This window comes from Microtus pennsylvanicus, chromosome 14 (genome assembly GCF_037038515.1).
Source record: "Microtus pennsylvanicus isolate mMicPen1 chromosome 14, mMicPen1.hap1, whole genome shotgun sequence".
NCBI classification, from domain to species: domain Eukaryota; kingdom Metazoa; phylum Chordata; class Mammalia; order Rodentia; family Cricetidae; genus Microtus; species Microtus pennsylvanicus.
Genome location: NC_134592.1, coordinates 26679266 through 26703561, shown reverse-complemented (window position 1 = coordinate 26703561; position 24296 = coordinate 26679266). Strand labels below are relative to the sequence as shown.

Here is a 24296-nt window from a genome sequence, read left to right as displayed (position 1 = left end):
AGCTTTTTTCCTGCTACGGCTGAAAACCGAAAAGCATGCGTTCAGCTTTTCGTCAACACCGTTTAAGTGTTTCGTGGCAGGACCTCTCAATGAGCTGCAGGCTTTGCAGCTAAAGCTGAGTCAGGAAGCGTCTCTTAGATGAGGCGCTTGCTTGCCTCTGGCAAGCAGAGTAGACCCAAGAGATTGCCACAAGAAACATGCTTTACTCTATTCTTATCCAAGCTTTCTCAGGCTTTCTGTGGACTCAGTTAGCCACACGTCTGGGTGCCATTTGTAGTAATATGGGCAGAGGGGCTGTGTCCCCGCCACACAGCTGCCTGCTCAGCTAGCTTATGCCCCGAAATAATTACACGGACACTGTATTCTTTTAATGACTGCTCTGGCCCATTTCTATCTAGCCTCTTCTAGGCTAATTCTCACATATTAATTTAGCCCATTTCTAATCATCTGTGTAGCGCCCCTAGGTGCGCTTACCGGGAAGATTCTAGCCTAAGTCCATCCTGGGTCGGAGCTTCATAGCGTGCCTCTTCCCTGGAGCAGGTAGCATGGCGTCTCTCTTGCGTCTGCTCCGGAGAGGAGAGCTGTGGAGTCTGACCTCACTTTCTCTTCCTCCCGGCATTCTGTTCTGTTTACCCACCCACCTAAGGGTGGGCCTATCCAATGGGCCTAGCAGTTTCTTTATTGCTTAGCCAATGAAATCAACAGATTGATATATGACACTCCCACATCAGAATTTAACTTTCATAGCAATCCTGTAAGTTATTATCTTTATCTTATTAATTTATTAATGAAACAGGTACTGAGAGGCTAAGCAACTACTTCAACTTCAGTGTTAGAACACAGTAAGAATCCGACTTGGGTAAAAAAGACCTAGACCATTGGTGATAATATTGGACATTCCATAGAGTTGTTGGTGGCCATATTGGTCATTCCATAGAAGTTGTAATTAATCAGTTGGCAATGGGGCTTTTTATAGTAATAGAGAGAAGTGATCACAGATAAGTAATTCCACTATGGGGGCTACATAGGAATTACATAGGCCACATAGGAAAAGGGGGATAAGAATTACTGAAAGAATGTATGTGGTACCTTCCACATTTGAATGATTAAAGAGTAGAGGGGAGCAAAATCATTGTATCAGCTCTTCTGACTGCCTTGTAACCCCCAGATTCTCTGAACATCTTGAATTAGGAAACAAAGGAAAATTACTGATGAAGAAAGTATGGGATCAAAATTGACAGTGAGCAAGCTCAGAGAGGGAGAATTAAGCAACTAGGGATTTCTGAGGATCTTGGTAACTTTGAAGAATGTCTAGGAAACAAATTATATATTCCATAGATTCCACATAGGTCAGCCATTGAATTTACACATGCATGCGTCAATTTTTATATCTATAGAATATATACATATATATAGATATACACACTACAATTTATGTTTGTAATAGTACATATGCACCAGAGCCTAGTGAGAATTAATAGAATTTACTGTTGGGTTAGCCTATACCACCCCCTTTGTAACAATGGAATGAATGAGAGAGAGCTAGAGAGACAAAAGTGATAAGTTTCAGGTCATGTAGCTAGAGATGGTTCCCATATCTATTCACTTTCACCATACTCTTATTCATTGCCAAGTACCTGGAAATAATCCTTACGTACCAATCTCTGTCTTAATAAGCCTGGAAGTCAGCCTTTGAATTTATCCCTTCCTGACCTCTGGCCCTAAAACCTCAGATTCATCCCTCAACTATAAAGAACACTGAAGAAGGACACTAAAAAGAAATACCACACTAGCTGAGAATTAAGTATAATAAAGGGTTATTTATATAGGGGTAGACTCACAGTTTGCATGAACAGGAAAACAGGAACCGAATCCAGGAGCCAGAAGAGAGAGGGAGCACATGCTTTACATTAGCATTTATAGTATAAGAGGCCATGCCCAACTGGGCTGGTAACTTAAAGGCTACTGGCTGGAGGATTTCCTACAGCAACTGTTAGCTGGTTGTTTCCTAGGTTTTCATTCAGGAATCACTGTCTGTTAAAAAAATACAAAAAGAAAGAAAACAATGTTGGTTTCTAAGGCACACTAAATTTAAAAGAAAAAATTCTTTATATGGAGGGTTTGTGCTATTATGAGTAGAAATATACTCATAGAATACATATATACAGGTAGAATAATTGGTTTCTAGAATGACCTCCTGGTAAATACTTCCCTATTTCATCTAATACATCTAATTTCAACTGGATTTTCTCATAAATGCCTAAGTATCCACATGAAATTTTTCCAAAGAAATAATCTCATCACTTTTTCCACTATCTTATTTTTTTTATGTGTGTGAAGGAGGGGAGGTATTTGTATGTTTGTTTGTTTGTATATGCACATACCTTTTGGGAACAGAGGTAGATGTGAAGCATCCTTTTCTATTGCTCTCCACCTTACATTATTTGAGAAACAGTCTCTAATTGAACCTGAAGTTCATTGATTTGACAGGACCAGTTAGCCAAGAAGCTCAATTGATCTTCTCTCTGCTTCTCTAGTGCTAAGATTGCATATGTGGAACTAACATGCCCTAGTTTTTAATGTCTGTGCTAGGAATGTGAACTAAAGTCTTCATTCTTGTGTGGTAATCACTTTACCAACTGAGCAAATATCACCCAGTGCCCATAAACTTAGGTCAAGACTTAATAATGAAAACCAAACTCTGAAGTCTTATGCATATACAGTTAACACTTTCTGCCTTCATGTTCAAAGCTTGGTTTTCTAGTGAATGTAATCATGATTAAAAACAATGATTTTCTTTCCATGCACTGACTACTTTTCCTTGTCCAGGGAATCACTAGAATCCTGTGAATAAGAATTTTGTAGAGAAGAACTTATGGGATAAAGGAGGAAAATAATATATAGAAAGTCCTAGACATTCGTGACAGTCTCAAGATTTTTTTCTGGAATATTAGGTTTGTTATACTGGAACCAGCAAGATTTTACTATTATTACTATTACCATATTTTTAAATTTAGTGGTAATGGTGCATAGTAGTAACAAAAGAGGCTAAGAGGAATTTCTTATTGATATCATCACACTGTCTTTACTTGGGAAGAAAAAGAAACCCTTATTGTTTCATATTACTGATCTCAGGTTTTACTTTATAGTGTTTACATGAGTTATTAATATTGAAGACTTTAGTGTGGTGTCTGATGAGTCCTAAAGATTACTTTTTCAAATAATAAAGTAATGCTCTTGTTTCCCTACAACATTTTTGATCAAGGATTCTCTATGATATTAAAACTCAAAATTACTCAAAGAGACATGCTAGCAATAATTGATTGTATCTCTGCGGTAATTCCTTTATATCAAGTCCATGATCTGGGGCTATATCATCATAAGAAAACAAAATGTAAATTTTTCATGCTATCTTCTTAATATTATTATAATAAATATCATATCTAAAAAGGCAAAGTCACTCAACACATATTACTGTTCTTCTGTGTGTCAGACACTCTTGTTTTTGTCACATGTTTCCTTAATTCCCATCCTTAAAGATTTCCCAAATGACTATGGAAACTACGTCCATATATATGAAAAGATAAATTTCTCTGTAAAATATTGCTTAACCTTAAGTACCTATTTGCAGAATTTCTGATGCTTGAAAGCTACCTATAAAATTATGATCATTGGTTCCAACCTGGGGACTGCTCTCCTATAGAGACTGTTCTTACCAAAATTCAATAAACTTATCTCCTTGATCTGACTGCATACAATAAACTGCATCTCCTTGTTTAGCTGTGTGCAGTGACCCCATTTCCCTAGTCACCTCTTACATGTTAATCACGCTGAGCTTTCTAGGTGCTACAGTTTCTCCATTAGGAAGTCCAGCTCACCCAGTTCCAGCTTTTCTGTGTGTCCATGTGTCTCTGTGTGTTTGTCTTTCCTTCATTTGCTCACTAACCCAGGCAAGTCCATTGCTGGAACCATGCTGGATGTGAGAAGTTATAGTTTACACTAGGGTTTTAAGGTGAATATATCAATGGTATACAGAATGTTTGGATGGTCATAAAGTAAAATGGTTGCTACAATTAAGAAAACTAAAAATTATATTTATCATGTGGCCTAATTATTTTCTGTGTATGTGTGCCTGCGTGAACAGTAAAAGTACTTATAAACTTGTAGTATGCAAAATTATTATTAATTATAGTTTAAGTAATGTTCATCTAATCCCTGGACTTACTTCATCCCATGTAAAATAAGAACTTTGCTCATTTTTGCCTGCATTTCCCCATTTTCTTCTCTCCCATCAATGGAAACCATCTCTCTATTGACCTTTATACTCTTTGTTTATATATATATTCAATATGTTTTAAAGTTTTTCACACACTCATACAATCATGCAATGTTTTTCAAGTCATCCTTATTTTGCCTAATATCATGTCTTCCAGATTCATCCATGTTATGACGAAAGGCAAGATATCTCTCTTAAAGGCAGGATATCATTCCATTAAGTACATCCCACAATTCCTTTGTTCAGTTCTTTACAGATACTTGGGCTCTTTCCATTTCTTGACTCTTCTTTACAATGCTGTGGTGAACATGGGCGTGCAAGGGTCTCTTTTAGGTGTGGCTATTGTTTTGATTACTTATGCAGAAGATAGTTTTGTGATTGGAATTCATGCATTTATTCAGTCTTAACTGTCACACTGGCTTTTACAACAGTTGTACCAGTTTCAATTTTTACTTGAATCTCCTCCTATATTCTGTTTCCAAAAAGTAGGACAGAAATACATGGGGATAAATTGCTGTTCTAGCCAGATTACTTTTCAAAGCCTAAACATTTCTTCTCTAAATACTTCCAGTTTCTTCTTTCCTCATTGGGTGGCTCATAACATGCTTCTTTATTTGCAGCTGAACTGGGATTTACAGATACTGCTGTGCTGTTTCAGAATTCAGTGACTTAGAGCCCAGGATGTGCTCCTTCTCAGTGCTGCTGGCTTGCGCTGGTACCTGGGCTCTTTGACCCATAGTGCCTTTTCTTTTTAATACCAATAAAAATATTTCTGAGATTTACTTATTTTATTTTATATGCATGAATGTTTTGTCTGCAAACATATATGTGTTATATATACATATAGTTGCTTTTCTTTTTAATAATAATAAAATCTTTTTATATTTACTTACTTTATTTTATGTGCTTGAATTCTTTGGTGTGTGTGTGTGTGTGTGTGTGTGTGTGTGTGTGTGTGTGTGTGTGAACCACATGTGTGCCTGATATCTGCAGCAGAGTCATAAGAGGAGGGTTAAATCCCATGGAACTAGAGTCAATGCTCACCATGTTGACACTGGGAACCAATCCTAGGTCTTCTGCAAAAGCAGCAAGTGCTCTTAACCACTCAACCATTGCTCCAAACCCTGACCTATAGTTTCTTTATTGTGCATTTATTATAATATTGTATATCTCATAGGGGAAGTAAATGAATTACAATTTGTAAATGGTTGCTTAGTACAAACATAATTATTAGCCTGTATAGTTATGAAACAAATAGTTATTTTTATTACTCACTGGTTTACAGGCCTATATCAGTATACTTCAAGCTTTTTCAGGACAAACAATAGATTCTCCTTTCTTTTCGTGTCTCTATAACACAGTGCAGTTTAATTCACAGTTTAATAAATAGTGAAGGAAGAGAGTATACAAGGAAGCTAACAATTGTCTCAAATATAAAATTCATCAAAGGAAATTTCCCAGGAATATTTTTCCCTTTATGGAACATTCTTTAATATGGTCCTACTGCCAATATTTTAAGAGCTAGAGCTAACATCCGGGGCATCTCGGGGCCTAGATCCTCCTTCCCCAAAGCATGGCTTGTGGAACCGTGATAGTTCTTGGTCATAAACTTTTGTTCTTCAGCCAATGAATTAATAGTTGTTTTCCTATTTCTTATTCCTTTCTACAGTAAAATAGCCCACATACTTAATTTTCTAATGCTGCACATAGATTCGAGTTTTCTCCGTGTTCCTGAAAAAGCTGCAGAAACGTGCCAAACCTCTCCATGTATCCACAGTGTCTCGTGGATTTAGCTGAGGAATGCTGAAATTTTTCAGATAAACAAATTGCAAGAGTTGCAATGTTTAAGAACTGAAGTTCAGGTGTTTGCTTTTGCTGGCCTGGCACTTATTTATAGCACATGCTATCTTTCATGGGTTTGTGTGTCTGTACCTTATTGTGTCTCTGTGAAATATTCACTTTTCTTAAGAGTTTAAACCTTCAGGCTCTCTCAGCAACACAGCCCGGTAAGAAGCTTTTCTTGTAAAATTTCTAGATAACCTACATAGAACAATACTTTTATACCTAGTATATTTGAAGATTTTTTTCTCTTTCCTTTAAATAAACAAGGAAGGAAAAAATGCAAAGCGCTAGACAGATAAGACTAATTATCTGGATTTGTCAATTATCAAATCATCTGTCCTTTATGGATGGCTTTCTGGTCAACCAGGGAGACATAGGAAGACTGCCAACCTTGGCTGAATCCTGATGATGGTAAAATGATGAATGCAAGATCATTGTCCTCCTTTTCCCTCTGTCCCTCTGTCTCCTACTTTGTGGGCCAGAGAGTCCTTTACTATTCAGTGTCTGAATGTGAGATTTTTGAAAACTGTTAATACCCATATTGTTTTTCCCTCACATAGTTTCTGTGATATTTCAAAATTAAATGAAGTTTTCAAGTTTTATTTTTGTTTTAAGTTGTGTGTGGGGAGTGACTGAGGAATAGAGTTGTATGTGATGATAAGCCACATGACATGGGTGCCAGAAATTTGAACTGGGGTTCTCTGTAAGAGTAGTGCATATTTTTAACTGTTGAGCCATCTTTCCAATTTTATCTCTGATCATTTTTAAAGTATCTACTTTTTTTCTAGTATGTCAGTTCTGTTGGATTTTGAAGTAGCTATATCTTTAGACAATGTTTCTTTGAAACCAATGTGAAGAATCCTCCTGTGGTTTGTTGATGTATCATAGGTCCTTTATAGGGCAGGAATGAGTCGTTGTATGAAGATAGATACTTGGTGTGGACCAAGGAAAGGTATGTTCTACAAGCTTTCCAGATGTTTCCAGACACCTTGGCAGACAAAGCATGGCTACTATGATTATTACGCAGGCAAGAGTTCAATCAACAGTTTGGAGTAGTAACTTGAACACAAAACAACACAAAACACAAACTTGGCAACACAAAGCTTCTCTCAATCTCAGGTTAAAAAAAGAAGTAGATATGTTCTGTGAGGCATCAAATACAAACAAACAAATGTACCAACAAATAGGTAAAAGCACATAGAAATAATGTTTCCAAAAAATATTCAAGTAGTGTGTGATTCTTCATATAATAGTGAGTCCTCCACAGGACAGCATGTCCCCCATTACCAAAAGCAACTAAGGGAAAAGGAAGGCTGATTTCTTTCTAGAATTATTAAACTCATTCTTCCATCAGATAGATTTTTCAGATTATTAACTGCTAAATTCTTCTTTGCCTCAATTAATAATTATTGGCATCAGAACTACTTCTTGCCTTATTTAGGTTTCTTGTTATCAGATATACCCATTTAGTTCCTCTGTCTAAAATTTCCAAGATTTTTTTGTAAATGAAGAATATTTAGAGGTGATGTCTAATTAGCATATTTCTCCGGGGAATATTCCAGATAACTCTTGAACAGGATCTAAGTTATTAGGGATGCTACTTAGACTGTGTCACTTTGATTTCTTCTACTTCACTGAAGAGAGGCAAAAGTAGGGGAGAAAGATGAAATTCCAAGATGAAAAGGGAGAGCACAATAAATTTGATTTTCCAAAATGAGCATAGCCCTGTTTTGGGTAGTTATAGTCTACCATAACATCTATCCCTTCTTACACCCACCCCATTTGTATTGACTCCAGTCATAGACCTGTTATAATTCCTCACATGCTCGAATCTTCCCAACTTCTAATATTCCGTCTTGGACAGCCCTGGTTAATTAATGTTGAACATTTCAGACCATCTATGAATGAATCTTGGTGGCAGGGGTTGGGGACTAGAATTTAATTAAAGACAGGAGCTGCAAGAGGGATTTGAGACGTTTCTAATTCTCAGAAGGCAACAATCATTCAACGGAGGCTGCTGGTATGAAGCAAGCAGGCTGAGGAAGATGGTATCCAAAGGTCTGAACTGGATGGAAGGGAAACAAAGAGTTCTTCATGAGAGCCTGAGCATTTTCCAGGGCCCAGTCCCAGAGAAAGTACACGTTGCCTGCATGTGTGCACAGCCTGGCTTGAAGGGAGCAAGCCTTTCCCCTCCTAGAAATCAGATGATGGCGGCAACAGAACCTAAACAGAGCATAATTAAAGAGCATGGGGCTAGCTAATGAAATGAAAATAACTTTAAAAGGATGAAAGGAAATTGTTGTTAACACTCCATGTGGTTAACCTCTGAACCTCTCTGCTGTGGAGGCATAATAGACCAGAGTCAGCTCCTGGGATGGAAATGAGCTACATCCCTGGGTGGCAATGGAGCTCTTTGGAAAAAGGAGATTAACTTTTTCTAGCCATGGGAGCATTATTTAGCTCACTGGAACAGCAATTTGACAAACGGCGCCATTGTAGCTCAAGTGAATGCAGCAGGTTTCTGTGAGGCAGCCAGTTGCCGAAAAACCATAGAGAAAAACATTCTTGTGTTTTTTTTCCCCCTTCAACATAAGAACAACTTTGGGCCTATTCATTCTGGAGAGTTCCCACAATGAAAAGAAAGAGCTAGGGTTTGGTAACCTGCAACTCACACAGAGCAGAATAAGCCCGATTCAGACAACATTTCTCCAAAGGAATGCTGCTACCAAGCTCTGCGCATGTTAGATTTTGAATCATCTTATATTTTATTCCTGGCCCAAGAGAAAGATGAGAGGACGTCTTCTAGGGGGACCTGAGTCAGCTGAGCTCTCATAAATGCATCCTATTCCTCCTTACCAAGGAAGGGTAAGCATTTTAGTCAGACAAGTCAGGGAATTCTTACTGTTCTGGTTGTGTTGGGTTCCTGACTCCATCTCTCTTTCCTATTCACATCACCTATTAAGTATTCTCTTAGTTCCAGGTCATTTTATAGAAAAACAAGTGTTTCCTCCATTAATTAGTCATTCAGACCTGAGACAAAAGGACATTTTTCTCAATATTTAAACTGTGTCTTCATTTATCAATGCTAATCTCAGACTTAAATGTTTAGGCCTAAGGAGGCTTGAATTTATAGTCAGTCTTTGGCGTAGGTGCTCTCTGGTTTGTGTCCACACTCTAAGGAAGGGCAATGGTCAGAAAAGTACTGCACATCACTCTGACTTTTGCTGAGTAGATTACTTACTCTTCTGTGTGGTTTGAATAAAATATCTGGGGAAAAGCCATTGTTAGAAAATCACAAAGGACGCAGGGCAATGGTGGTGCACGCCTTTAATCCCAGCACTCGGGAGGCAGAGGCAGGCGGACCTCTGTGAGTTCGAGACCAGCCTGGTCTACAGAGCTAGTTCCAGGACAGGCTCCAAAGCCACAGAGAAACCCTGTCTCGAAAAACCAAAAAAAAAAAAAAAAAATCACAAAGGAATGTTTTTATTGAGATATGTAATTAAATAGGAGAGAAGAAGAACAGCAGAAGATAAGTAATGCCAAAACTGGATAGTTCTTTGCCAGCTGATGATCCTCTTGTTGCCACTGACACATGAAACTGAAAATCTTCTGTCAGTTCTTGAAATGAATCTAGCAGTCACTTACTTAACCTCAAATTAACTTTTGGCTATCTTGTGCTTAGAAAGCCCACTTTGGTAAATTGGACCACACCCAGATGGACCTTGTTTCAAGAAATTCACGTATCTGACCATCTCAGAACCTTGTGCTGTGTTCTGCCTTATAGCACTTCTAATATGCTAGCAAGTACACCTCATACACAAACCCATCAAGAAAAAGAATGGTTTGTGTTGTAGGCTCTTCTTGCTTCCTTGGCCATTCAATGGACCACAGCCCTTCACAGACAACAGCAAAGCTCTAATAAGTACAATGAAAGGGGAGGGAAATTCAACGCAGGACACAGTCTTCTGCAACCAGGAGAATAAATGTGAAACAGACGGGATAGCCCTAGCATTTGTATTGGCAGAGTTAGGATTACAAATTTTACCATATCATCTTTCTTTTATGGTCTATAACTTAATAGTCACAAGAAAGCGGTATATATTAGAAATTATATATGACAGGTTTTGAACTTAAACTCATGGAAAAATGTCATCAAACAAAGTTCATTGCATCTTTAATGAAGGCAGAAATTTAGTGGAGTTAGTATTTTGTTGTTTGAGAAGAAATTATGCTGAAAAGCAGATCAGTTTTTACAGAGCTAAAGGTTCAAAATGTCTATCAATTTAAAATTGATATTTGTGCTCATTGTATAAATAAGTGCTAGGCAGTTCAAGTGGCAAAGGAATATGTCCATGGTTATTCTTCCAATACACTGCATTGCCTCTGGGTCTCTCCTGATAGCTTTGACTTCAATAGCCCCATTCTTTCCCTTTCTTTTATTGTTTCTCCATATTTTAAAACCATATTCAAGAGCATTGCTTCCTGTTAGACACAAAAAAGGAAACAATGAGCCAAGCAAGAAGACAAGCAAATAACCAGGCACATCAGAAGACTGCTCTGTGCTTCTCAATCAAGCATTGATGGTGGGGCTGTCAGAGTGCAATTCTTGTTGATGTCACAGATATAGAAAGCAAGGGGTTTAAATACTTGTGAAGTCAGGAAATGGCGATGAAAATCTCAGTGGGGTGTCTTTGCCTTGCACCCTAATTCTTATTCTGTTATCATCATGTTGCATTCTTCCACTATTTTTCTTTACATACCATGTTCTCCTTATAAGAACACTTATCATGTTATGTAAATATATATGCTAATAATCATATGTTCATTTAATTATGTTGTTAAAGACTCTATTTTCAAATAGGATCACATTTCAGAATCAGAGATTAGAGCTTCATTATATCATTCTGGGAGATAGTTTAGAGCTTCATCATATCTTTCTGGGGGATATAATTCTATCTACATATCAACTTATAACTGTACCTCTTTAGAATGTCTCTGTGATGAGTATTCCAGCCACCAAAGACATTGTCACCAATATGCAGAACACCCAGGACAAACGAGGGTATTTAATTCTTCTAACTCACAGGACTTAAATTTTCTTCCTGTTACATTACATTCAAATTGTCATAGTCAGTTCCTCAAAACACTGACAGGCATGAGTGTGTGTGTGTGTGTGTGTGTGTGTGTGTGTGTGTGTGTGTATGATACAGAGTGTGTAGGTTTGCATCTTATGAAATGAATCCAGAACCCCTAACCTAGAGTAAAATAGCAGAGAAGCAAATGCCTTCTCTAAGATTATGTTCCATTATATCTCCAGGGAGAAGTGTTATAGATGCTCCATTTGATCTGGAAATTAAAACATTTCCACAGAGAAGCATTATCTCTGTTCAGGTATTTCTAAGTGGAAGATTCTGGGGATCACTGTTTCCTTACTGACCCTTGATTGTCACCATAGAGGGAGAAGAGGGTGTCACTTAACCAGTTGTAAAAATACCCTAGGGTCTTAGACTCTTGTGCCAAAGGGGGAATAAATAACCAAGGTGTAAAGAAATTTTGAAGACATATTCTTTTCTTCATTTTGATTATGAGAAGAATAAAACTTATACATAATACATGATGGAGATGATTATTGCAAGGTGGAGGCCATGAATAAGTCTACTGGCTAACAATCTGTAGAACCACGGAAGAGTAGGTATAAAGTAAGGAAGTAGAGGGTATAGAGAGATCTCATTAGGAAAGAGAAATAAAATTGTTATGGATGAACAGGGAACGGTTGGAGCACGATGCTTAAGTGGGAAGAGGGAGGGGAGAAGCAGACGAGGAAGAGGAATACAGAGAGCTAAAATTAAGAAACAATTGAATAGTCTTGAAACCTAATACAATAGAAGCTTCCTAAAATATTTACATATATGAAGAAGATTTAAGTGAAATTATCAAATAGTGGTGGAGACAGTTCCTACCAGCCATCTCCTATCACCAAATGGATTTGGTTTCATCCAATAGAGTTGTTGGGCAAAGAGTCCCAGAGAATCCCCAGTCTAGCCAGATTGTTGCTTAGACAGTAGGTTGCTCTCCGCAAACTGAAAGATCCTAGTGCTGAATACAACGCCCACGCAACTCATTGAATATAGAGAAGTGAAGATGGTATCTGCATAAAGTCTTTGCCTCTACTTTCTAGTCTCTTTGGTACAGAAAAGTACTTTTTTATTTAAAAAAATCACAATAAAAGGTGTGTTTAATGAACTGAAAACAGAGAAAGCTAGTAAAGAAAAGCAGATCAATTTGGTCAAGTTAGAATTAGAACCGAGGAGCTCCATAAGCATCTGGCATCTGTTCAGTGCTGTATCTATGGTTAGAAATATACATGATAGGAACTCTAGGGATCTTCCGGATTCTTCGTTTGAGGTCCTGATAAACTGTAGCCACAATGTAACACTTGTGCTGAGTGACTCTTGTACCAAGCAGTCATTAGCAGAGGTTCATTTGTGTGTACATGGAAGTCAGTCAAATCGTGGATCCTTGGTGAGTCTTTGTGCCACTCAATACTTCTGGCCCAATTTTTCAGTTTCAGCCATCACACAATCAGTTATACAAGGGATACACTTGGAGTTCAAACCGTCCATCATGGACTGCACTAAGTCTAGTTTGGCTTTAATGGAAAAGTTGATGAAGTTGGTGGCAACAAGGATATGGTACCGTGGACCCAGCTATGTATTGTCCTAGAAGAATAAGCAGGAAGGATGTTGGGGGGCTTCTCTTTCCTTCAGAACACTGGGATCTTTTTGTTCTTTCTTTTTAGGCTTTAGTCTATCCTTTTCCTTAAGTCTCTCATCTCTGAGACTAAGCATTCGCTTCATAGTTGCGTATTTTCTTGTTTTCTCTACTTCCCCATGTTCAAGCCGTACTCCTGTTTTTTCAGAAAAATACTTTTAAGGCTACCAAAAGAGAAACAAGCACCAAGCAAGCCCCAAACATTCTGTTCTACAGTGGTATCCTACCTACAAGATGTGCTAGGGCAGTAGTGGCACAAAACTTGTGAAAGTAACCAACCAATACCTGACTTAAGGCCCACTCCGTGGGGTTGAACCCATACCCAACACTGCTTGGACAACCATGTGCCTGAGACTGGATAGCCCACCAATCTAGGGGAAAACCAGAAACTACTCATTTAAAGCAAAGTAGTGATAAAATGACTCCTAATTACTTTCTGCTCTACCCAGAGATTAGTGCCTTGTTTGGCTATCATCAGAGAAACTTTCTTCTGTAGCAGATGGAAACAGATATAGAGACTAACATCCAAGCATTAGGCATAGTGTGAGAGATCTTAGAGCACTCATTCCTGAAAGGGATGTCTTCATTTGACTCCTCCCCCATGATGTCACAGGAAATCCTGTGGAAGAGGAAGTTGAAGGAGTGTGAGAGTGAGAGGAGAAGGAGGAGACCAAGAGAACAAGTCTAAATCAATATGCTCACAAGTCATGTGAACTCACAGAGACTAAGGCAGGATGCACAGCGCCTGCACGGGTCTGCATCAGATCTTCTTTGTATACATTATGGTTTCCTATTTAGTGTTTTTTTTTATGGGATTCCTGACTTCTTGAATGAGTGAGTCTCCAGTTGTTTCTATGACAACACAATGACAAATCAGGTAACATCTACTAACAGTAGCTTCTCTCTCACAGTTTATAAGATGGCCAAATGGGTAATATTTGACAGCAGAACATTTTCTTACAGAGAACAAGGAAGGGTTTTTTTATTATTATTATTGTTACTCTTGACTCATATCCGTGTGTCTTGAACATATTGTATTCAGTGATGGAAGGCACACTGAATTATAAAGACTCATTTTTTTTTCTCCTCGTGGTTTGTTTGTTTGGTTCCTAGAAGATGAGTTGGTTTTGACTCACAGTTTGAGAGGACAGTCCATCATGGTAGAGAAGTCGCAGCAGCAGGAAATTGAAGTGGCTGATCACATTGAATCCTCAGTTAGAAGGCAGAATGTGATAAGTGCTGTAGTCTTGACTTTGTGACAGCATTGGTGGCAATTGAGGAGCAGTGCAGCGGGGGAACCTTAGACAGGAATCCTGCAGTCACAGTGGAGGTCCTTAGGAAGTGCATGGCAGAGGAGCAACATCAAGGACAGAAGAGAAAGATGAAGTAAGGCCTACAAGTGCCAGGCAATCCTGGTCAGTTTGGACTTTCTGGCTTCAGAAACAAAATTTGGATTTTCTGTTGCTATGAAAAAAATCTGACCAGGTGCAGAAAATCAAGTTCTTTTTCCTACAAACCTGTGTCCTTGTACTTGTTGTACAGTTTCTTCATTGTGTGTTTAGTGGAATCTCCTGCATTCAACATATTTGTGAGCCAGCACAGACAAGCCTCCCCTTCTCTGGTCAGATGCTTCTAATAATGTCTGGAGATCTGACAATCATGCTTACTGGCCTTCCTTGTAAGGCAAGCCTCACAGTTACCTTAATGAGATAGTCTTTAAGAGGAGTAAGAACTGAAATTCATAGACATCAGACTCAAGTTCAGGTTCTCTTCCTAGTCATTATGTGGTCTCGTCTTGGTTTATTGAATTTATTGGATAAAGACAAACAAAAAAAACCCACAACAAGCAAATTATACAAACCATAGTTATCAAATGGGTAAAATGACATTGAAATAACAAACTAGAAAAAAAAATCATCAAACTTAGTGTCTAACTCCCAATAGTTGCTTTCTTCCTGCCTCATAGCAATTGTTTCAAGTGTCATAAAGTATTGGATGAAAATAAGGTATTGTAAATACATGGATACCTACATGCTCCTATTTGGGGTTGTTGGTACATAGGTGTATCTGCATATCTACCTGTGTTTTTATGTAGACATTCCCACATACCATTTCCATCTAGGTTTCCCCCAGCGAGTACATATCAATGACTCTTAAATCCACTGCTCTGCAAGGTGAGTGGGAAGGCGACAAGATGGTAGAGTTTGGTTGGGAAACAGATTCTGAGCACAGAACAGCAGGTAGTAACGCTGTTGGCAGAGTAACAGAGAAGAAGCTGTGGCTTACCCATTGCATCATGGCAAAAAATAGCATGGAAACAGCTGGAGAGCTGTCAGAGTGATCTCAAGGAAGAGCTGTGAAATCTCTCTGCTTATGCATTAATCGAGAGTTGTGTCGCTAGACCTGCACTGTCAGGGGAAGAACAGACAAGGTGGTTGCTCACCCTTTCATGGACTTTCATCTTTCTGCAATATGGTTCTATGTCACAGGGATCCTGCATATGTGACTGCCCCTATGTGAATGCTACCTCCTCCCCAACTACTTCACTGACACCCAAACTATGTAGACAACCCCGAAGAGACAACAATAGGCAGGCATTTGAATCATTTACATATCTTTTATAAACACAGATTTTAGCAAGATTGGCTGGAATAGAAACAGAAACAGTTGTTATTTTGATTAAATACTAACATGGCTTTGGTTTTTCTGACTTTTAAAAATATGAATAGCAACTAATTTTTTTTAAAGACTATCCTTAAGACTGTCACAGCCAGTTCAGTGAAAGGAGGAAGATGAGATACAGAGACAAAAATCATAAGGGACTGAATGGTCTAAAGACTGATTTCTGCTGCAGAAAACAAATGCAAGGCCACAATCACTTGCATCAGATTGAAAAGTGGCTCTCTGCTGAAGAGTTTGGATAACCTGAAGTAGCTGAGGTCATGAATATTTTTTACGGGTGGCTAAGGAAAGAACATTTGCAGATAGGGAATCGGATGTTGTTTCTTTTGGGTATGACCTTGAATCGAGGCTGTTAGCTTTTGGCTTTCATTTCAAATAATAAATCCTCTCCCAGGGAAAAGTGAATGAATGAGGTGCTTCCGAGACTTCCCTGGGAGCGGCTGCAATCTGCGCAGTAATCGGGCAGTCAGGGCAGCATAACTGTCATATAGGAATATTGTTGAGGTTTTGCGTCAGTAAATTGTTAGTGGTGTAGAAAGCACAAACAAGAAAAGAGCAAAGAACAACGGCTTATCCAATACAGGGAGAATTTACATAAAGCCAGGAAGTCTAAAATAGTAGTATGAAGTAGCATATAGTGTTTTCTTTTTCTTTTGAAATGCATGGCGATATTTTCCCAAGGAGGGCAGGGAGATTTGCTTTTAATGATGTCAGTGGAGCATTCTGTGAATTGTTATGGGCTCTACTCTCCATGGCATTAGGTGGGTAACGGTGTTTCTGTGTGACTATTTTCGGCAGTTTGATGATACCTAATTTTTTTTCTTCTTTCGGGTTCAAGCAAAGAGATACAGATGCATATTATGAGTGAATGCTTTTCCAAACTAGAAGCATACACTCTTCCCATTCTCAATGTCCATATTAATTTCCTCACTGTCTAGCAATGCTTCTTGAGCTGCCAAGGCATGAGCCACATGTTACTTATCACCTTTTCTACTGCTCCTTTTACACAGGTCTTAAAATTTTGACTTTCCTTGCCTATATTGATTGTCACTGGAGTCTTTTTGTAAAGTCTTGAATGTAGTACCCATGGTACTTAGATATTTTTATTATTGTGTATTCAAAACGAAGTAGTCTTTTGCCTTATTGGGAAATAAAATATACACATACATACTTATATTTTGAAATATATATACATACGTATTAAAACTGCATCTAGGTTCATTTCAAACACAAAGAAGCTTTTCAAAGGTTTGACTCTACTTTTTCATTCTTGAATAGGCTGAGCACAGCTACATTATCTTGATACAGAGAAAGCAAGCATAATTCTAGCCATTAATTTATTAAAAGTAAAGATACAAACAACCTCAAGCAAAAAGAATGCTACCAGAGTCAGGCTGTTTCCAGAAGACATTGTTGACTTTCAAAAGGAAAGTGTCCTAATGGTGGCTAATGGAAACTGAAAAATCAGAAAAGATTCCTTCTATGTCTTCAGTGGCTCTTCAGAAGACACTGTAGTACCTGAATTTACAATTTCAAATGCTTAAATTAGAAGACAAAGAAGGGAAGTAACTTGTTGGTTTCTTCTTTACCACACATGGAGACAAAGGTATGGGTGCAATTCCTTGCATTCAGATCACAGCTTCCAAATCAGACCGTCTAACAGAATGTATTTTAGAGATGTATTTACTGAAACCAAGCATACTAGTCAATCACAGTCTGATAAAACTAGATAATAAACTAGCCTGAATCAAGGGACTTGCCACAGAAAATCCTTATCCTCAGTTAGAAGCCTGTAGGCTGACTGAAGTTTGGCTTATCTCCCTTGGGTTCCAAATGGTGGTTTTGCGTTGGGCTACAAGGCACTGGGATTGTCTCCAGGCTAGGATTAGGTTCAGATATTCTGTATGCATGTTTATTCTCAGGTTCAAACTGAAAACCCTGTGATTATCTAGAGCTTATTCTCTCCATGGTGTATCTCTATATTTTCCCAAACACTACAAACAGAGGAAACACTTTGGAAGCTTTGTTTATTTCACATCTGCTACCATCCCATGAGCTAAAGAGGTACTGTTATTATTTAAAATAACATAGGGAAAATGCTGAAAGCCTATTGATGACATTGTTCATCCATTGATTCCTTCTCTCATTCATTCATTCATTCATTTATTCATGCTTTTGAAACTGAGTCTAGTATGTAGCTCATGCTAGCCTCAGACTCATAGAGAATTTTTTGACACAGTCTTACAAATGTTGGGATTACAGTCATTCACCACACCCAGTTTATTGGTGACTTCATTAAACCATGGTACTTGTTCAAGAGCCAGATGCTCCATACTTTGCTTAATCTCTGCAGAGTACCAAGAAGTCATTCCTTACTCTAATAGCAACACACTTGTATTGATCCATTGAGAGTTCACCTACATTTCCCAATTGTAGAACCCATTGAGTTACGGGTCATTTATCACTTCCACTTGCTTTCCCCGTTTCCTTTGGCTCAGTCATCTTAACTATTCATTAATGCAATCCTTTCTTTAATTTTGGTTAATCTACATGCATCTCAGCTTAGTTTCTCTGGATTTTATTTTTTTGTCTCCCAATCTCACCCTGGCATTTATACTCCATGGTTTCCCCTCTCATACATTAACCACAATGTTTCTCTGCAACCAAGACACTGACCCAGCATTGCTTGGAAACGGTTAAGGACGTAGTCCTGTGGCCATCCATGCAAGAGCTCCCCATCTGCTGGGTAACCATCTGTGACTCATCCTTCTTTGTAAACATTCCCTTTTCTTTCCATTGTGGCCTCAAAGAGATCACACAAACCTGCCTGCTACTGACACTTACTTGTAACTTTTGCATTTTCTCGGCACCATCCCCTTCTCCTTCCTGTGTGGCAAATGTATTCTCAAAGAGACAAGGTTTAGTTCAATGTGACCGTTCTTCATGCTCTTGTGCCAACTTCTTGCCAAAGATCACAACGACAACTGTTCATAAAGTCCAGGCAATTAAGTAAGCATTTGTATAAACTGTTAGATGTAAGTCATTTTGTTATCAGAGATAGGTGTTCTTTGAGAGAGACTATGGCAACAGAAAGAATCCCCGTGAGTTAACATGGCACGCCATGTTGTGATCCAGCTTCTGAGCTCTTTTGCCTGCCTACCATGCATGTGAATGCTTATTTTTCTTCATTTTCACTAAAAGACATGGTATATTCCCTGACGCCGATTTGGAAGGGACTTTGAAAGCCCTGGTAAGTTTCAGCTCAGCTTACAAATGTCTCCTACAAAGTCTGTAATAAATCTTCTTTGCATCCATTGATGTACGGTACCTACTTCACATCCCTGAAAAACTGCAGAAATCACTCTTTTCTGTTCTAGCTGAGGAAAAATGGGATTGTGTGTTTTCCTGAGTTGAGTCTACCTGGACCCTTGGCCACCTCTGTCTTTCTATCGCTTTTGTAATTGTCGTCCTCAGGTCCTTCCTCTCTCCTTTATCTGTCTTATTTCTCCTCTCCTGTCTTGCCCCCATCTGCTCAAAGATAACTAAATTTGTTTGTGTTTTTCGTCATTTCACTCAGGTTTTCCAGTGCTAAGCGAGGAGAGTTTATGCTCCTTCATGTGGCACTCAAAATGTAACATCACTTGGCTTTAATTTACTATTTAATTTCTCTCCAAGGTATTCATTTTGTCTAAACCAAACTTGTCCACTGGTCAGTCATGTTTTTTTGTTTATTCATTTGTTTGTTTAATAATTGCATTTCAGAAACTAGGATACTTTTTAGAATGCTGTTTTTTTTTCTCTTTCATTTTGATTCAGTTCCTTTGTTGAAGTCTGAGATGTTCTTTGCAAGCCAGCCCATGTCAATTGTTTTACATGAAATCTTCTGTACCCTCCCCAACAGAATAACATTTCCACTTATGTTCTATCAAATGGTGTTCATCTCTAGATAGCTTTTACGGTTCTAATGATTATTTTGTTCCCATCTTATTTCATCTGCCCAGTTTCAAATCCACTGAGGACCTATGCCACATCCCATCTTTACATCTTTGACTCCCACACAATTCTTTATAACTAGTGTGTCCAACTGATGCTCATTAATTTATGTAAAAATAGATTCATAATATATAATTCTACTTCATAAAGACTAGACTAAGTATTTTCAAAATAATTCCAGTCTCTGTATATTTGAGAGACAATCATCTTTGAGATTGACATAAACCAAATTATCACCATGTACATCAAAAGAAAATAGACCTTACTTTTACCTAACATGTTAAGAATAGTTGGATTGGAAAAAAATGTTTAACTGGATTGGTTATATATCATAAATATTATATATGACTTTTTAAAATTACCTACAGAGATCTGATTGGGGAAGCATGTCTATTTATTTTCAAAAAGCATGCGTCTTAAAGCTATAAACAATTGTACATTCAGGAGCTGGAAAACTCAGCTCTGGCTTGAAATTCTAGAAGAGATTTTTGGATGCATATGGCAGGAATTAAATAATTAGATTGGTGTTTTTTGTTTTTGTACTGTCTTTGATTCACTAGGTAACTTGGGGAAGTACATCACAGTTTTAGCTATTTGTCAAACCAAGATTCATATGTAGTTGTGCAAAATATGTGTCCCCTTAGTTGCTTCCCTCTAAGAGATTAATGAGATAATTTCCAAAGAGTACTTTGATTTTTTTCTGATAAAAGAAACAGACAAGTATGACATGAAGCATTTCCTGCTTCTTCTGAAGGTTTGAAAGAGAGTTAAAAACAGCCTTTAAAAAAATATCAGAGTGGGAGTGGAGAGGCATGCATGCTTAAAATCAAGTACATAATTCTTGAAGGGCACTTAATAATTTTCCCCTATGTGCATTGGGCATTGCAATTTACCTTCACTTCTCCATGTATTATCTCATTGCTCTTTAAAATTACTCTATGAAGTCCATTATCAAAGTTGATAGGACCATTACCATATTTACAATGAAGAAAGTAATACTCAGAGAGGTCACATGACTTGTCCAGCGCTACTTGACTCATATATGAAAGAGTAGAGGGTTACCGTTGCTTTTATGGGTTCAAGTCCACCTCTACACATCTCCATTTCTCCAGTTTTATCGTTATTGTGGCAGACAAATCGGAACATTACTTTATATTCCTATTCTGTCCCTGTTCAGGAGTGATTTTAAACCCCGTTACCATTACAAACACTTCCATGTTACTATGACTTAAGGCTAGTTCTTATATGACAATTCTTGGGGACCATAAATATATATTGTTCCTGAGGCATTTTATAGAAAGGGAAGTTTCTTGCCTTTTCTTAAATAGGCCCTCAGAATTCAGCCCAATTTTCACTTTTGCTTTGCTTTCTTTTTCTTATGATTGTGGTGAATTGTTCTGTGAATTTTTGTTCTTGTTTTAGTCACATCTCACTTTCGAGCCCTGGCAGTCCTGAAAACTCCCCATGTAGAACAAACTGGCCTTGAATATGCAGTGTAGACACAGGCTGCTTGTTCATTTCCTGGCCATCCTGACCCTAATAATCATACAGAAACTATATTGATTACAACACTGTTTGGTCAATGACTCTAGTGTATTCCTAGCTAGCTCACATCTTAAATTAGCCAATTTCTATAAATCTGTATATTGCCATGAGACTATGGCCTACTGGTAATGTTCTGGAAACAATATCCTTCAATAGATAGATGGCATTTCCTTGACTCTTCCTGCTCTATGTATATATCTCTGTTCAGATTTTTCAACTGGCTTTACTCTGCTAAGCCATTGGCCAAAACAGCTTCTTTATTAACCAATGGTAATAAGACATAGTCACAGGATACAGAGAGATAGCGTACATTATCTCCTCTTTTCTGTCTAAATAAAAAGGAAGGTTTTAACGTTAACAAGGTAAAATTGCATACAACAAAAACAGTTATTAAACAAGCATTATAGTCACAATATTTAGTCCATTACATTTGGAATATTAAGGAAATACTCTATCATCTATCCTATTTTTGTGAGTCAAAAGTTTTATTTCTAATTTATCTTTCATCACAAATAAGGAAAACTATAACTATCTGTCTTCAACTCTTCAAAGACCCCAGAAGGTTATAATATTACCTAAGTAAAGAGTATATTGTAAGAAGCTTCCAAAACTTTAGAATTGACAGAGACAGCTTACTGCCTGGACAGTCACCCAAAGTTCTTCTGTAATGTTGTGGCATTCATATACACTTTACAGGCCCATAGTATTTGGCAGACTTTACCATGAAGCAGGAAATTTGAAAAATTGTCTCATCTATATAGGCCATTTGTCAGCCACTTTCCTTTGTGTTCTGCAGAATGTCTGGCAGTTTCTTCTGTGAAGAGAAACTGTGAAGAATCATCCCCACTTTTTCAGTCTGGCAACGTATTCTGGTCCCTTTCCCGTGGGTGCTGCATGTTCAGTTTATACAGCATATCATCAAAGCAGTCCAGGAAAGAACAGTTTCTTGTCCAAATGGCTAGCCTTGTTGCATTGAAGGGAAATTCCATAACAAGTTTCTTCAATGCCCATCAACGTCTCTGAAGTAATTATCTCATTGTAATGAAAAATTCTAAGTTCTTAAAACATTTTAAATGCCATATTTTGTTAGTCTTTGAAAGGTTTGAAGGATACCTATCCATCTGAAATATATCTCTGTATATCTAGAAAACCTAACTAACATGACTACAAGTTTGACTATTATATATGACTGTCTATTAATCTGTATTTCTTAATTATACAATGCATTTTAAACAAAATACCTTAAACAAGAGCAGAAGTACATATACACAATGTAACAAAATCAAACCTAAATTTATATCAATAGACCAGATCCCATACCAATGCAAAATATTCATCTTTATATCATATCCCCCTTATTTTTTTTAGAAATTGACTCTGAACATTAATCACTTATAATCAACTCCCTTTAAATGAAAATACACATTTATAAACAGTCATTTTGGGAATTTGGTTGCTGTTCTTTCCAAACTGCTTCCTGCTTTTTTTGTTGGTCAAAGTATTTTTAGGCTTCAAAGAAACCTTTCGGGAGGGAGCTTTTTCCATCAGACCATATTAGCCTGAAAGAAATCCACAGGGTCTAATCCTCTGTATAAACAAAAACATTTTTCAAAGTATCATGTCCTTAGACTCAAATTTTTAAGTAAAGATACCTTTAAAATATCTATGTTGGTTTAGCACAGCAGCCCATACAATGAAATATCTTTCCATCATTAGCTGTTCACAGTCAAAAAAATTTCAAAGAAAGCACAATAATATACACAATCTAGACTCTCTGTGCATACTACACCTTTATGTGGCTTATTTTTTTTACTCCTTTAATCTATGACTCTCTAATCTCTTTTATTACCTTTATTGTCTCTTTAAATACTTTACTTCGTTTTATAACTGTCTTTATGTTTTTCCCACTCTCTCCCAAGCCTATGTACATTTTTTTAAACACACTAGGACTTGTTCAGAGGTTTATTTCAGTCTGAATCTGTCTTTATTGCATATCTGTAATCATTTTTTGACCAGGTTTTCTCCTTAAAATGCTAAGCAGTGAGGTTAGTATGAATTGGCTCCACCTCATCCAACATGACAGAGGTTTGTTCACTGTCCTCTCTGCAAGCCATGCTCACCACTCCAGGTCCCAGGACACAGTGAGTCCATGTTGCCATTAAGCAATTAGTAGAATGCTTCTCACAAACACCATTTAAGTACAGGACCTCCAGAAAGAGCCAAGGTGTTAAAACAACTATCACAAATCAGGAATACTTCTTTTAAAGGATCACCGCTAGCAAACAGAGCCCACCTGAGAAAATGTTACTACTAAGAAGCCATGCCTAAATCTGTTCTTCTGTGTCTAGAATTCCTTCCCAAGTTCTCTCAAGTTTTATGTGGATATAGTTGCCTCATGCTGGCACCAATTGTAGACAGAGGGTGCTTGTTTGCTTTCCAGTCATCCTGACCCTAATATTCATACAGAAACTATATCAATTGCAACACTATTTGGCCAATGACTCTAGTGTATTCCTAGATAGTTCTTACCCCTTAAATTAACCCATTTCTATCAATCTGTGCATTTCCATGAGACTGTGGCCTACTGGCAAGGTTCTCGCAAACATCTCCTTTGGTAGCATCATGGTGTCTCCCTGGCTCTGCATACTCTCTCTATATATCTATTCAGATTTCCCACCTGACTTTACTCTCCTAAGTCATAGGCTTAAACAGCTTCTTTACTAACCAATGGTAATAAAAGAAAGTCACAGCATACAGCAGAGAATCCCAAATCAAATCAGTGATCCTCCCATTTGATTCCTAAGTACAGGGATTGCAGACATGTGCCACAATACTCAGTTGTGTTTTTCTCTTCAAATATATTCTCTCTGTGTGCCTCTCTATTTCTCTCTCTCTCTTTCTCTCTCTCTCTCTCTCTCTCTCTCTCTCTCTCTCTGTGTGTGTGTGTGTGTGTGTGTCTGTCTGTCTGTCTGTCTGTCTGTCTGTCTGTCTCTCATCTCTGTATGCACACATGGATGTGGGTACCTGAAAGATGTCAGTAGAAGAAATTGGATCCCTTGAGACTGGAGTTACAGGTGGTTCTGAGTCACTGTGTGTATGTATGAGAACAGAAATCTGGTCTTCTGCAAGAACAGCAAGTGCTTTTAACCTCTGAACTACCTCTCCACCTGCAATGCACTTTTTTGAT

At 37.9% G+C, this 24296-nt stretch overlaps 1 protein-coding gene and 1 pseudogene across 50 annotated transcripts in view; one reads left to right on the top strand and one right to left on the bottom strand.

Moving 5' to 3' along the window:
• The window catches only part of Nrxn3 (neurexin 3), a 1550418-nt gene that overhangs the window by 1333791 nt on the left and 192331 nt on the right, over positions 1 to 24296 (top strand). The window lies entirely within an intron of this gene.
• Positions 12416 to 13002, bottom strand: LOC142835292 (rRNA-processing protein FCF1 homolog pseudogene; annotated as a pseudogene).